Source organism: Bufo gargarizans, chromosome 2 (assembly GCF_014858855.1).
Source record: "Bufo gargarizans isolate SCDJY-AF-19 chromosome 2, ASM1485885v1, whole genome shotgun sequence".
Taxonomy (NCBI): domain Eukaryota; kingdom Metazoa; phylum Chordata; class Amphibia; order Anura; family Bufonidae; genus Bufo; species Bufo gargarizans.
Window position 1 is genome coordinate 29,884,482 of NC_058081.1, and position 13,845 is coordinate 29,898,326.

General features: G+C 42.3%; 1 protein-coding gene across 1 annotated transcript in view; it reads right to left on the reverse strand.

Moving 5' to 3' along the window:
* The window catches only part of LOC122929267 (GDNF family receptor alpha-2-like), a 77,757-nt gene extending 64,841 nt beyond the window's left edge, over positions 1–12,916 (reverse strand). Inside the window, exon 1 of the mRNA XM_044282784.1 lies at positions 12,749–12,916. The gene's annotated coding sequence lies outside the window, so the exon portion shown is untranslated. The remainder of the gene's footprint in view (positions 1–12,748) is intronic.
* Positions 12,917–13,845: the final 929 nt, after the last annotated feature.

A 13,845-nucleotide genomic window follows, 5' to 3' on the forward strand; every position in this document is an offset into this window, starting at 1 on the left:
TTTAGTATGTACGGGTGACTTGCATTATTCCTTCCCAAGTGCATAACCTTACATTTGTCAGTGTTAAATCTCAGCTCTTTTCCTGTGACTGCCACAGCTTTGAACAGAAAATATGGCTGGTTGCAGTTTAAGTTGTAAACAGAGCACGTGCGACCACCCAATGGGTTGGACAAGAAAAAAGAACAAGCAGCAGTTGGCGCTAGAGAAATACACTTTATTGAATAGCTAAGTGACTACTGTATACTACGTTGATTATATGCAATCACAGAAGTATTCAGGTCCAGCTGCTAACAAGGAGCAAACAGCGGCATGTTTGCGCGGAGCGAAGCCTTTGTTTACAGTACTCTGCATAATGACCCACGCCATCTATAGTGTCCCGAGCGTTACGCTTCCAGTGACATGCAATATGTCTCCTACTCCCTGTCGTTATTCACTCTGCATTGTTTATGGAGAGACCCAGGAATATACAGAGGATTTGGTTTTAGCCCAATGTCGAAATAGTTTCATTAGAAAAACACTTCAGTGTCATAAACAGGAATCATTATATTAAATGCGGCAAAAAAAAACAACAAATGGCCGACATTTACTAATCTGGTCCAATCTGTAGACTGAGTAAACGTGCCAAACTCATCATAGTGGATGATGCAAGATGATACATCTGGTGCATCTCTAGGCGGTCTAGTTTCTACCACCGATCCGCTGGCTTATCTCACACTGGAAATCTGCCCCTACATACCAAAATGTTGTCTCAGAGTAAAAAAATCGGTAACAATGGGCCAGAATCTGCCCCAACCGACCATAATTTTATTGCCAAGCTAAACATTTCTCCAAATGCGCCTAAATTCTGTCTCCCACACAAAAAAATCTGTCCCAGTGTGCCGAAACGTGGTCTACAAGCCCAAAATATACCCCAATTGGCCAACATTTTGTCCCCAAGCCAAAAATGTTTCCCAAATAATAGGGTTCACTGGGTTCTGACCAGGTGTCCCTTATTTGAAAAGGAGAAGTAGGCCTGAGGCATCACAGATGTGAACAGAGCCTGAATGAGGGTATAGGGAAGGGGAGAGAGTAGACAGATAGATAGATATGAAATAGACAGAAGATAGATAGATAGATAGATAGATAGATAGATAGATAGATAGATAGATAGTTAGATAGATAGATAGATAGATAGATAGATAGATAGATAGGAGGATAGTTGAGCTTAAACGGAACCTGTCCAGTGGTATGCCAGGGGGGCGTTGGGGGGAGGGCATAGCAGCAATCTAGCCGTGCATGTCCGCAACTCTATAGGGTAAAAAGAGGTGACAGAATCCCTTTAAGTATCACTATTAAAGTAGGAATCCAACAGATCAGTTGGGACATATCTGGGTCGTGGGTCTGTATTGTGCTTGAAAGAATCTCACATGATGCCGGGGGAAGGGATAGCAGGATGGCCGCCTCTGTGGGGACACAAGTGACACAAAGGGCTCATTGACGTCCCCTAGTGAATCACAGCGAGCTCCATGCTACTTTGTGGTTTGACTGATCTGCATCTTCCTGTGAGATGGAAGGAGGAGGAGGAGGAGTGATCTGGAGGCAAACACGGCTTCTTCTGTCTTGGTAAGACCTGTGTCACCGCTCTGTGTCTGAGCCTGACCTTTTGTCACCATACCAGTGTCAACCACTGACTGATTCTCCATAACTAAGTTAGATGTGGAACATGTCGGAGGACAGTGACATTGTCACCTGCTCTTCTGGCCGTGATGTGACAAGCATTGGACTGTGTTTGATGGAAATAGTTCTTTGCTCTCACATTTCATTTCAAACACTTCAAACAAGATGCAGATGGACCAAACCATTAGGGGACCACCACTTCACCATATAACTGAACCTGGGGTCAGATTTCCCTTTTTCTGTATGCTGAGTTCTGAAACATTGAGGAACATTTATCAAACTGGTGTAAAGTAGAATTGGCTTAATTGCCTACAGCAACCAATCAGATTCCTCCTTTCATTTCTCACAGCTCCTCTGGAAAATGAAAAGTGGAATCTGATTGGTTGCTGTGGCAACTAAGCCAATTCTACTTTACACCAGTTTGATAAATCTCTCCCATGCATACTTGTGAGGAAATGTCCCCACAGCTTTAGACGCTCTCTCTGCCGGCAGATTAACATGGCCGCACACCTCGCATGGCCTCAAAACTCTTGTGCATTCGCCATTACTGCGAGTATCAGCGCATGGGTGGATGAGTGATGCATCAGCAAATTCGCATTAACAGCACGTGCACAATCTCATATTTGTTGTTGTAGGCATACTGTGTAACACCCCAGAGTGGTGTTACCACTTCTGCACCTTGCTACTGTCTTCATTGGTCATGTCATCTTGTGTATTTATTCTAGGTTCTCCACAATGTGCATTCCTATTTTGTTATGTAACTGTTATGTTCATGTAATGTGCCTGGTTCACCAGCAGGTGGCAGCAAATAACGGCAGAGCTGTATGTAGATAGAATGGAACCCCCCTCTGTAGAGATGTGGGCACATAAAGCGACATTTTAGTCCGCACTATACCACTCGGCATTCCTACACCTGGGTCTCGCGTTATAGTAGGGCCCTGGGGGGAGGCGCCCGTTGCAAATTTTGGCGTCACGAAACAAGATCTACTTATGCGCCTAGAAGGCCCCCTCTATCTGTGAATTTCCCTACAAGATATAGCATCTACTTACTGCTGGAGCGTGTGATTCTACATCAGTTGCAGCACTGTAGCAAAACAGGGTTTAATTGGCCATCTTGGATTTGGACATCAGCTCTTGAGAAGGAAGACACTCACCCAGCAAAGGGGAGGGAACCAAACAGCCCGCCTCCACAGAGGAACCATTCTTACATCAGAAGGAACTAAAGTGTTTAGTGCAAGTTCCCAGGAGGACAAAGAAATCGACTGCACCCCTACAGGAAGTGGAAGCAGCGGCCATTTTAGAAAAGGGAGAATACAGTTCCTTCTTCCCTGGGTCCTGTGAAGCAACAGATTGGCGCAGCAATAGCCAGTGTGACCAGCAAGGTCATTATCAGAGTTTTCCACCAGAGGTCAGTGGAGCTCCACCACAGTAGCCAGCCTGGCTTACAAGAGGCAGCAGCGCCCTCTGATGTCTTTTAGCAGCAAAGAGGACTTCAGGTACCTCCTCTAAGGAGCCCCTCCATTGGATCCTGAAGAGAAAGCATGGAGTAATAGGAGCCACATCTTGGACTACTCTTGATGGGTGAGGACGTGTTGGCTATTTGGTTTGTTTGTTGCCCATGGTTTGGTCCTCATCCAGATGGACATGTTTGTCAGGACTCCCCCCATCTGCAGAAACATTCCAAGTTGCGCACATATGTGCCCAATTCCTTTGCCCCCCCCCCCCTTCTCAGGTTAAGCTAGAGCCACCTTTGCCCAAAGGGTTCTTATTACCATTGCTGCTATTTTCCCTTATATCCTTGTGGATTACAAATAATGACATTATTACCTCATGTGGATTACAAAGGACTTTTGCACTACTTGTTCCAGTTTGGTGCATTTGATCTGCCAGCACTAAAGGAAAAGAGTCCAATGTGAATTTAATTGCACTATACATCATGTGTTTTTGCACTAAAGTTTTTGAGGTTTCAGCAACGTTCAAGTATTTAGCTTATTGTATGTACTTTCCTACAGGTACCGCAATCTGACCAAGTATGCACCTTTAAATGGACCTTGGACTTTATGTAAGTAGCCAGATAGCTAGCGTCCTTACTTTATTGCTCATTTGGAATGCCTCTGAGGATGTCAATATACGCCACAAGCAGGTCTAACACCGTCAAGGATAACCCCACGGCCAATATGTGTGTGTAGAGAGATTAACCCTCGTGGGAGTTCTGTGAGAGAACTCGGCTCCTCCTCCTACTTTGGTGTGTCCTAAGGCTTAGTGCGCAGCCTTATGGATATGTATGTTTAGCTACCTGTTCAGTCATCAAGATGACAAAGCGTAAAACATTATAAGGCCTTGATGCTAGGAAGGGAATACAGGATGAAGCCACCCTTCTAATAGCGGTTGTCTCAGAGTATCGTGGAGGGATTACAGTATGTGACACCCCCACGCTCCATATATGACTATGGACCAGTCCTGTGTGGAGTATTTGAGCGCATAGTGCAGTATTTTGTGGTTCACTGGTTATACCAAGAGGGCAAAGGGCAGGAACCTAGTGGTAGCTGTCTCTATGTCAGTCAATGTATGTTCTTATGCAGCACTTTAACCTTCCTTGGGTACTTTAGAGAACAACCTAAGCACAAGCTGCGGACGGCTTGGTTTTAAGTAAGGGGGAATGTAACACCCCAGAGTGGTGTTGACACTTCTGCACCTTGCTACTGTCTTTATTGGTCTAACCTAATGTCATCTTGTCTATTTATTCAAGGGTCTCCACAATGTGCATTCCTATTTTGTTATGTAACTGTTATGTTCATGTAATGTGCCTGGTTCACCAGCAGGTGGCAGCAAATATGGAAGAGCCGTATATAGATAGAATGGAACCTTCCATTCCATTCTAACCCCCCTCTGTGGAGAAGTGGGCTAGTACCACTTCCTGCAGGAAGGGTAGGGACAAGTTCTAGTCAGTCTAGCTTACCCCCTGGCCCACGCCAGCCAGAGCACCTTAAGCTCTGCTGGCCATCAAGGCCAAAGCTTGAAGCCTCAGGAGCCAGGAGGAAAGTTCCCTGACATCACCTAGAGTAAGACTACGAGAGGAAGTCCAGAGGAAACCAAGTTACCTATTCAGCTTATCAGTGCAGAGAGAGAGAGAAAGCAAGCAGAATTATTGAAGAAGCCTGCCAGTTTAATGCTAAAGCCTGCTGCAACCAAGACAGAGCTAGAAGATTGTTTTGAGAACGTTTATGCAAAGTAAAGCTGCTGCTGAACTACATACACGGTCTGGACTCAAGTTATTCTATTATTCCCTCAATTATTCCCTCTATTTGTTGCTTCGGAGCCAAAGCCTGCGGTCCAGCGGTATCCAGGTAGGAGCACCGTGACACACACAAAGAGACATTTTAGGCTGCACTATACCACTTGGCATTCCTACACCTGGGTCGCGAGTTAAAGTAGGGCCCTGGGGGGAGGCACCCGTTGCACATGTGCTGATAATCACAGATACTCACACAACTGCGCAAGATTTGCGGCCATGTGAATCTGCCGGCACAGTGGGGAATTGTCGTAGAGGGAAAGTCACTCACAGGCCAAGAATTCATTCAGATAAACGAATCAATTCGTACAAATCAATTTGCGTATCTCTAAAGTGTATACATCTGTATATGCAGGGAGCTCCCCCTAGTGGCAGCTACAAAAAGACTGAATTTTGACATTTTAAATTGACTAAACACAACACATGTATAATCAACCTACCTTGTGCTTCCCATTCCTTCCTCATTGGCTCTATTTCTCTGTTCTGGTCCCCCCCATCAGATTATTTTTAAGATGGCTGCCACCATCTTGTACTTTCCCATGCAGAACACGCTAGGAAAGTGTAAGACACGCCCCCTCAGATGGACCAGTAACAGTGGCGCAAAAGCTGTGTCCATAAGATGGACTGAAGGGGGCGTGTCTTACGTTACCATGGAAACACTTAGGTGAGCATATATTTTCATGAAAACTATTTGAAAAGCTGCTTCATTTTTCATGTTAGATTGAAGCCACAAAAACTGAAGCCACGAGGATAGGCCATCAAGGTCAGATAGGTCAGGGTCCCTCAGGCAGACCCTTTAATGTTAAAGGGATATTCCTATCTCTGACATTTATTGCATATTTTTAGAATATACCATCAACGTCAGATAGTTGCGGGTCTGAGCTTAGGGACCCAATCCAATCTCAAGAACAGGCCCCCTAAAGTGAAGGAGGGCACACCGTGCAAGCGCGGCCACTGCCCCATTTACCGCTATGAGAGTGCTGAATGTAGTCGACCAAACACACCTGCCACCCTACATTTACCGCCATGGGAGCTCAGAAAACAGACGAGCACTGTCTTGGCTATTTCCAAGTGTGCTTGCTCAGCTATTTTCAGAACCCCCGTAGCAGTGAAAGAAAGTGGGAGCGCTTGCACAGTGTGATCTCCTTAAACTTTGCGGGGGCCAGTTCTTGAGATAAAAGAGGTTCTCAGAGGTGGGGCCAACCTATCTGATATTGATGGCATAGCCTAGAAATATGCCATCAATGTCTGAATTGGGAATACCCCTTTAACATTAAAGAGTCTGCCTAGAGACAGGTATTTAAATCTAAGGCCCCTTGCAGACAAGCGTTCCTCCCGCAGCGAGTCCGCATCGCAGCACCCGGTCTGACCTCCCAGCACTGACGGGATTCACATAGCATTATATTGATTTATGATGCTATATAACCCTTAGAGGTCTGGAATGTATTGGATAACACTGGAAGCATTATGCCAGTGTTATCCAATACATTCCAGAACTGTAAGGGTTACACATAGCATCATAAATCAATATAATGCTATGGGAGGTCAGGCCGGCAGCTGCGGGTGGAACGCTCATCTGCAAGGGGCCTAACTGTGTGTTTCATATAGGAACCTTCTGTATTCATTTTAGAGCTCATGCAACATATTTTCTTTCTGTGTCAGTCCCGTTTTTTTTTAGGACCGTATGCGGAACCATTCATTTTAATGGTTTCGTAAAAAAAAAAAAACGCAAGTTACTCCGCGTGCATTCTGTTTCCATATGTCCATTCTGCAAAAAAATATAACATGTCCAATTATTGTCTGCATTAAGGATAAGGATAGGGCTGTTCTATTAGGGGCCAGCTGTTCCGTTCCGCAAAATCCCTCGAAAGGTGATTGAATGTTTCTTTTCTTTCCATACATGAAATTGACCTCCATGTGTCTTACTGTGACTCACATCGTGACATTTAATTAATAGAAATATTAGCTGTTGACCAAATATAGCGGATTTATTTATTGACTGTAGATTTCTGTAAACCTGTCTGTGACTTTAATGAACGCGAAAAAGCAATTACTTATATAAAACGGCCATTTCATCATAAGTCCATCCTGTACACTAACGTCATCTGGTTCACTCCTTTTATCATAGCCGCTTACTGCCTTGGATTTAAAGGGACATTCCCATTTCGTTAACATTTTGTTAACATCAAACTTTGACCATGTCCGTATTTCGGCCTGCAAACCACGGATGCGCAAAATAAGGACACCTTCTACGCGCACTGTGACTATTCAAAGAGGGTATGTTCTATAATAAGTGAAAAGACCACACAGATCCACAAACAAATATGCACTTGCGCATGGCCCCATAGAAATGATCTGATCCACTTTATTAACAAAGAAGTCGGATAAAGAAGGTAGACCAGGTATGACTTTTCATGACATTTTTTTATTTAAAAATGTAAATTCTTTCTTTGGAAATTTGGGGCGTTGCAATTTGCATTCAGCATCGCCTGGGAGTGATTGACACTCACGTACTCAGAATCCGTATTTCCACTTTAAGGCTATCCACATGCACCCAATTACACCCTAAATTCTGACCTTTACCCTGACACTTTGGTTTATGAGGCACTTGGCTTTGCCTACAGGTTTCTTTTCTATTATTCTGTCAAAAGCCAAGAAGTTCATTTGGTCTTTTAATATCAGAGTTAACAAGATCTAGTTACTCAAGGAACAAACCGGGTGACAGCTCGTTGTGGCATTAATCTTAGCTCAACGTCAACCACAATCTCTACCCCTTTCGATTTATCAGAGTACCATGGAAATCTGCCAAATGGAGAATGCAAGGCCGGGAATTTTTGTGGGTATAATTTCACAGAATTGCTCTTGTTAGGTTTACAGAGACTTCCTCTCATCTCCAGATTATGTGGGGTCACTAACTGGCCACAATGGTATTAGTGGTGGGAGAAGCTTAGCCTTAGACTAAGTTCATAGGCCCCCACATGTGATAGAACATGCTCCATGTACCTCTGATTTCATGAGTCACATGTCAAGATGGTGGCATGTTCCTTTGTGTGATATAGTCCCAAGATATTTTCCTCTGGAAGCAACACAACAGTACAGTGCGTCATGTAGGCACCAAATGGCAACACATGGAGTGCTTACTCAGGTGACAGCTGTAGTCCACCACATGAGTGCAATGGTTGAAAATGTATCCATGGTTTTGAGGCAGTTTTTGTCTTTAAAAACTCTGATTTGGCAAAAAGAAAAGGTTGCAAAAGTTGTAAATTTTGCTAAATTTTCACGTCACACTTTGATCGCCTCAAGAAATTGGGCATACCAGGAGTGGGTATGGCCTACAACTTTTAGACAGAATTCTTAAAACTAGAATATGGAGCAAATCTTGATGCAAATCGACATCTGCTCACAACAGCCATAGGCCCACATGAAAGATTAGTGCCTCATATGCACGTCTTAATAAAAAATTGTCGCAGTGAATTGCATCAAATTTATTAAATGGTACACGATTCTTTTTGGACTATCCTAAAGTCAGAAAATACAATGTATGCCTGCTATGAACAGATGTAGCTTTGCGCCAATTATACTCCATTTCTGGCTGTAGTATTAATAAATAAAAGTGTAAACCACGCCTCTTCCCTGACAAGCCACACCCGTTTTTCCATCTTTTATCAAACAAGGCATAAAAAGTGAAAATTTTGGGCAGTTTATGACTTTTTGTAAATGTTTGCTCAATTTTCCACCTCTTAAAGCTTGAAAACCGCTGCAATGCTGTTTATAGATTCTCATGTTCCAAGGACAGTCCAAAATGCGCAAAATTTATTCAATTTAATACATTTGGTGCTAATCACTCCAGCGATATTTTATATGAAACAGCAAGTTGGTCAATGGGAGTGGGAGCAGTGCTGCAGCAACCAGTGGACTGCGCTGTAGTTCCGGTGCTGACTTTCAGAACGGCTGATCGGCAGGGGCACAGGTTGTCGGACCCCACTGATCAGATATTGATGGCATATCTTATGGATATATAAAAGTACTGGGCAACCCCTTTAATGCGGCAGATCAGGGCTATGGAGCTGTACTCTTCTTTTATGTATCGCTTAACATGGACTTAAAATATATAAATAATAGACACTTCTAAGAGGGGAATTTTCCCTGTACGGTTAGTAAGCTCATGCACTTTTGCTTTTTAGCCAAGCGTTCCTCTTGGCAGTCATCCAGAAACACATATTAACTTAAAACACAAAGCCACAAACACCACAGAGCACTAAATCTAACCATACTGCATAGTGCTGGGATAGGAGATGAATATAGGAACCAGACAGACACCTCTGGGAGTCTAGGAAAAAATGTATGGAGAATGATCTGTAGGGTGCCAACAAGGGTGGGTACTGAGCTCTCAATTTCTGGACTAAAGATGGCACTCTCAGCAATTTGATTGCTTCAAATCTAAATTAAACATTGTCTTGTGTCCATAGCTACAATGTAGATCTATGCGTCTTCATGGTAACAGACAACAAACCATGTGTAGTCAGATCCTGCAGTCATATTCTCTTTTATCTGTTCACTAATTCTTGCCAAAACGACCAAATGTAGGCAAGGAAGAAGCAGGAGATAGACAGAAAGGAATATGACCGTAAAATCAGACTTCACAGAGGTTGTTGTCTGTTACCATGGAGACAAATACGTCTTGGCTATCTTCACTATCGTGGCTATCTTCGGAAATTTCATAGGAATGAATGGAAAGCACACCAAGCAATAGCAGCCACCACTCCTTTCCCTTCTATGGATCTGACGGAAATAGCCAAGCCAGCGCTCAGCTATTTATATCACTCCCAAAAAAAGGGAATGAAGGGCAGTCGCGAATGTGGGGTATACTCTAGTTCACTTTGGCAGCTCTGTTCTAGAGGTTGGTGTGGGTCCCAAAGGTAGGAACTGCACCAATCTGACACTAGCGATATGCCACCGATGTCTCAAGTGAGACAAACCCTTTAAATACTGGTAACTCTTGCTTCAGTCATGGAGGTAAAATATTGGTTGCTTTTGGATAACTGCAGCCATTTGGTGTAATTAAACTGCCTTAGGAGATGTGTTAGAACAGCATTGTAAGTGGCAGACAATAGTTGTCAGACCCTTCCAATCCTATTCAAGCTTGGTTTCTCAAATTTAACATAAATAGCTTCTTTCACACCTCTTTTGAACCACTGCTCCTCTTTGTCTAAGCTGTAAACCTCACTGTCATTTGTACCTTCATCTTCAAGGGGTTCTCCGGTAATTAAGAAAATAAAATTAAAGAAAATGCTTAAATATTACTTTATTATAAATATATTCCCCAAAACCTTTAATTTGTTATAATGAGGTGTTTTGTCTGGGGAGCAGTCATCAGAGGAAATAAAATGGCCACCGTCCTATTAGTACAATGTGATTGTCCTAATCACACAGGAGGACAAGTTACTTCACAACACTGAGCTAAAGAGCTGCCTCATCCTCCTCTCTACTGTGCTTGTTAGGGATTATGATCCTAAAAACAGCTGGTAAGAACTTCAGCTAAATCTCTGTAGAAATGGAGATCTTGAGGAGACATTAAGTACAGAGAGGAGCTGGGGATGTGGCTAATGAGCAGCAGTACTTATATTCAGTCTCCTCTACCTCAGCCCCACAATACCAAAATCAGTCCTGTCCATCCTCTGTACTTCTCCTACAGAGATTCAGGTGAAGATCAGCTATATTGAGGATCATAATCCCTGACAAGTAGAGCAGAGAGGAGGAGGATGCAACTCTTTACCTCAGTGTGGTGAAGTAACTTGTCCTCCTGTGTGATTAGGACAGGTTTTGTGTGTACTAATAGGACAGCGGACAATTTATTTCTCCTAATGATTGCTCCCCAGACAAAACGAGCCATTATAACTAATGAAAGGTTTTGGGAATATATGCATAATAAAGTAATATTTGAGCATTTTCTTTTTCTTGATTCCCAGAGAACCCCTTTAAGGACAAAGGACACTTTATTTTTTCTATTTTGCAGACTGGTCATCCGGGCAAAAGAAAAAAACAATGTTTAATTAGTGATACACTAAATAGGGTCTGGAATAAGATTAAGAATATACTGGGAGTAAAAAGCCCTTCTCACTTTACTCCACTTTTGGCACAATCATAATTTCGCAGAATTCATGTTAATTGTAGATCACAAATATTAGAATTCACGCAGTATTAACCGCTTAACTCACATAACATCACATGGTAATATTATCCCCTTGGATGTATTGGTAAAGGGTACACCTGTAACCTTTCTGGATAGATATAGATACGCACAAATAAGTCACGCATATAGGAACACTGAGGATAAAAGTCTTTTGACCGTTAGGGCAAACTCCTTTTTGGATTATTGTTTTAGATTTAAGGATACACAACTCACACTCTCTCAAATATATCATAGACTCCGGGACTGTTTAGGGGAAATAACAACATTTAAAAGCGAGGGCGGCTGGGAAGCCGAACTGGGCAATGGGAGCATCTTGGAATGGGATATAATGTATCAAAATATTTAAAAAAGTATCGATTTGTCAAATATAGACTTACTCAGTTCAAGATTGTACATCGCCTATACTAGTCCCCCGCCTTCCTCGCCAAAATATATAAGAAAAAAAGGGACCTGTGCTGGAAATACTCAACAGAAAATACTGACCTAGGTCACTTATTCTGGAACTGTTCAGAAGTGGGAGGTTTTGGACCAATATCTATGAGGAATTATTTAGAAGATATAAGATTAAACTGAACCGATGTTTTATGCAGGCAATATTGTGCAATTTCTCTCCTTCTGACTTGACGCCCTACCAGATACGAGTATGTCTGGAGGGCTTCGTGGTAGCGAAGGCCCTGATTGTTAAATATTGGGGTACAAAAAATAGCCCTAGTTTTATTGAATGGAGGGCTCGGATTGACAATATTGATGCCTATAGAAGGATGGCAGGGAAATTAGAGCAATGCTAGAGAGGGTAGGTTTCTCGCTCCAAAAAGCCCGGCCGTAGGTGGCTCCGGAAACGGAAACCGCTGGAGAAATCAAGATATGAGTGGGTCTCGCAGCAGTGGAATAAGGGGGGGGTAAACAGGATCAATTACGTTAAGTTGTCTTTAACTACTTTTGTATAGCTGAATGGTATGTTATTGAATATTATATATTTGGTTTAGAAAATAATAAAGGAATTTTTTATTTTTTTTAAAAGGACAAAGGACACTTTTGATGACAGAGAGGCTTGCATCTTAGACCTAGAGGAGAAGCAGTTCAAAAGAAGTGTGAAAGAATTATTTGTTAAATTGGAGAAAACGATCTTGAATAGAGGTGGAGGAGGGCAACATCTATTGTTCACCACTTACCATGCTGTTCTAACACCTCTCCCGGGGCAATTTAATCACACCTAAGAGTTCCAGTCATGCATATGCATTCAATATCTTACTTCCATGACTGAAGCACGAGCCACCAGTATTCAATTTCTGAGAATTCTCATACAAGCCATTCTGATTGAGAAAGACAGTCGGATGACAAGAGAAACATCTTCAAGAAAAAATACTTATTACTACTGATAATGCTATTATATAGTATCCTTTCAACAGAGGCATCCACATGGTCTCATCACACTGACTGGCTGCTTTAGCTGTCTGCACAATGGGTGTAACTATAATTCCCTTCATCCTAGGAACATCCTTCTTCAGTAACATAATTTCAGAAAACACATTGAGCTTTTCTTCATATGTGTTAGATGAGGCAACAGTCCAACTGCAACAAACCAAAAAGTTCCTTTATCAGCTCACCTCACTGTGCATGATCAACCAAGTCTCCAAAAACAGCAAAGTGTGAATGAAGTCCAGCACAATCCTCTTCATAAAACCACTGTTTTTAAAAACGTCATCCAAGCAATATTGGAGTATAGCAGAAGCATGTGAAGCCGGAGGGATCCCCCATCAACATGTTTCGGACAATTCTAATCCTTAATCCTAATCTGGATGCTATATCTTTTCACCCACATTAATATGCACAAGGCAGCAAACACACCCTGAAGTATTGGAATGCAACAATTTACACCTGGGGAGAGTCACCGCCCAGCCCACACATGTACAGTGATAAACAGATAAAATCAATTTATCCCAAAAACATTAAAAAAAGCAATTCAAACAGGGAAAAAAGACATGACAGAGGGCGAATCAGACATATAGTAATAATAAATCAGACCTGTGATTTCAACCGCATCCAAAACACCTCCTAATTCCGAAGCACTCGTCTCCAATCTCCTCTCATCACAGGTCTATTAACCCATTCTATACTCTCCAAATTACTAGAATGCACATTCAGAAAATGTTCACACACATGTGATGAATTCAATGTTTCAGAATCTGAGTCCCTTAAATGCTATGGTACATCGAATATAGTATTACAATTAATGGATTGTTTTATATTGTACAAACCTGATTCCCAAAAAGTTGGGACACTATACAAATCGTGAATAAAAACTGAATGCAATGATGTGGAGGTGCCAACTTCTAATATTTTATTCAGAATAGAACATAAATCACAGAACAAAAGTTTAAACTGAGAAAATGTACCATTTTAAGGGAAAAATATGTTGAATCAGAATTTCATGGTGTCAACAAATCCCCAAAAAGTTGGGATTTTCACCACTGTGTGGCATCTCCCCTTCTTCTTACAACACTCAACAGACGTCTGGGGACCGAGGAGACCAGTTTCTCAAGTTTAGAAATAGGAATGCTCTCCCATTCTTGTCTAATACAGGCCTCTAACTGTTCAATCGTCTTGGGCCTTCTTTGTTGCACCTTCCTCTTTATGATGCGCCAAATGTTCTCTATAGGTGAAAGATCTGGACTGCAGACTGGCCATTTCAGTACCAGGATCC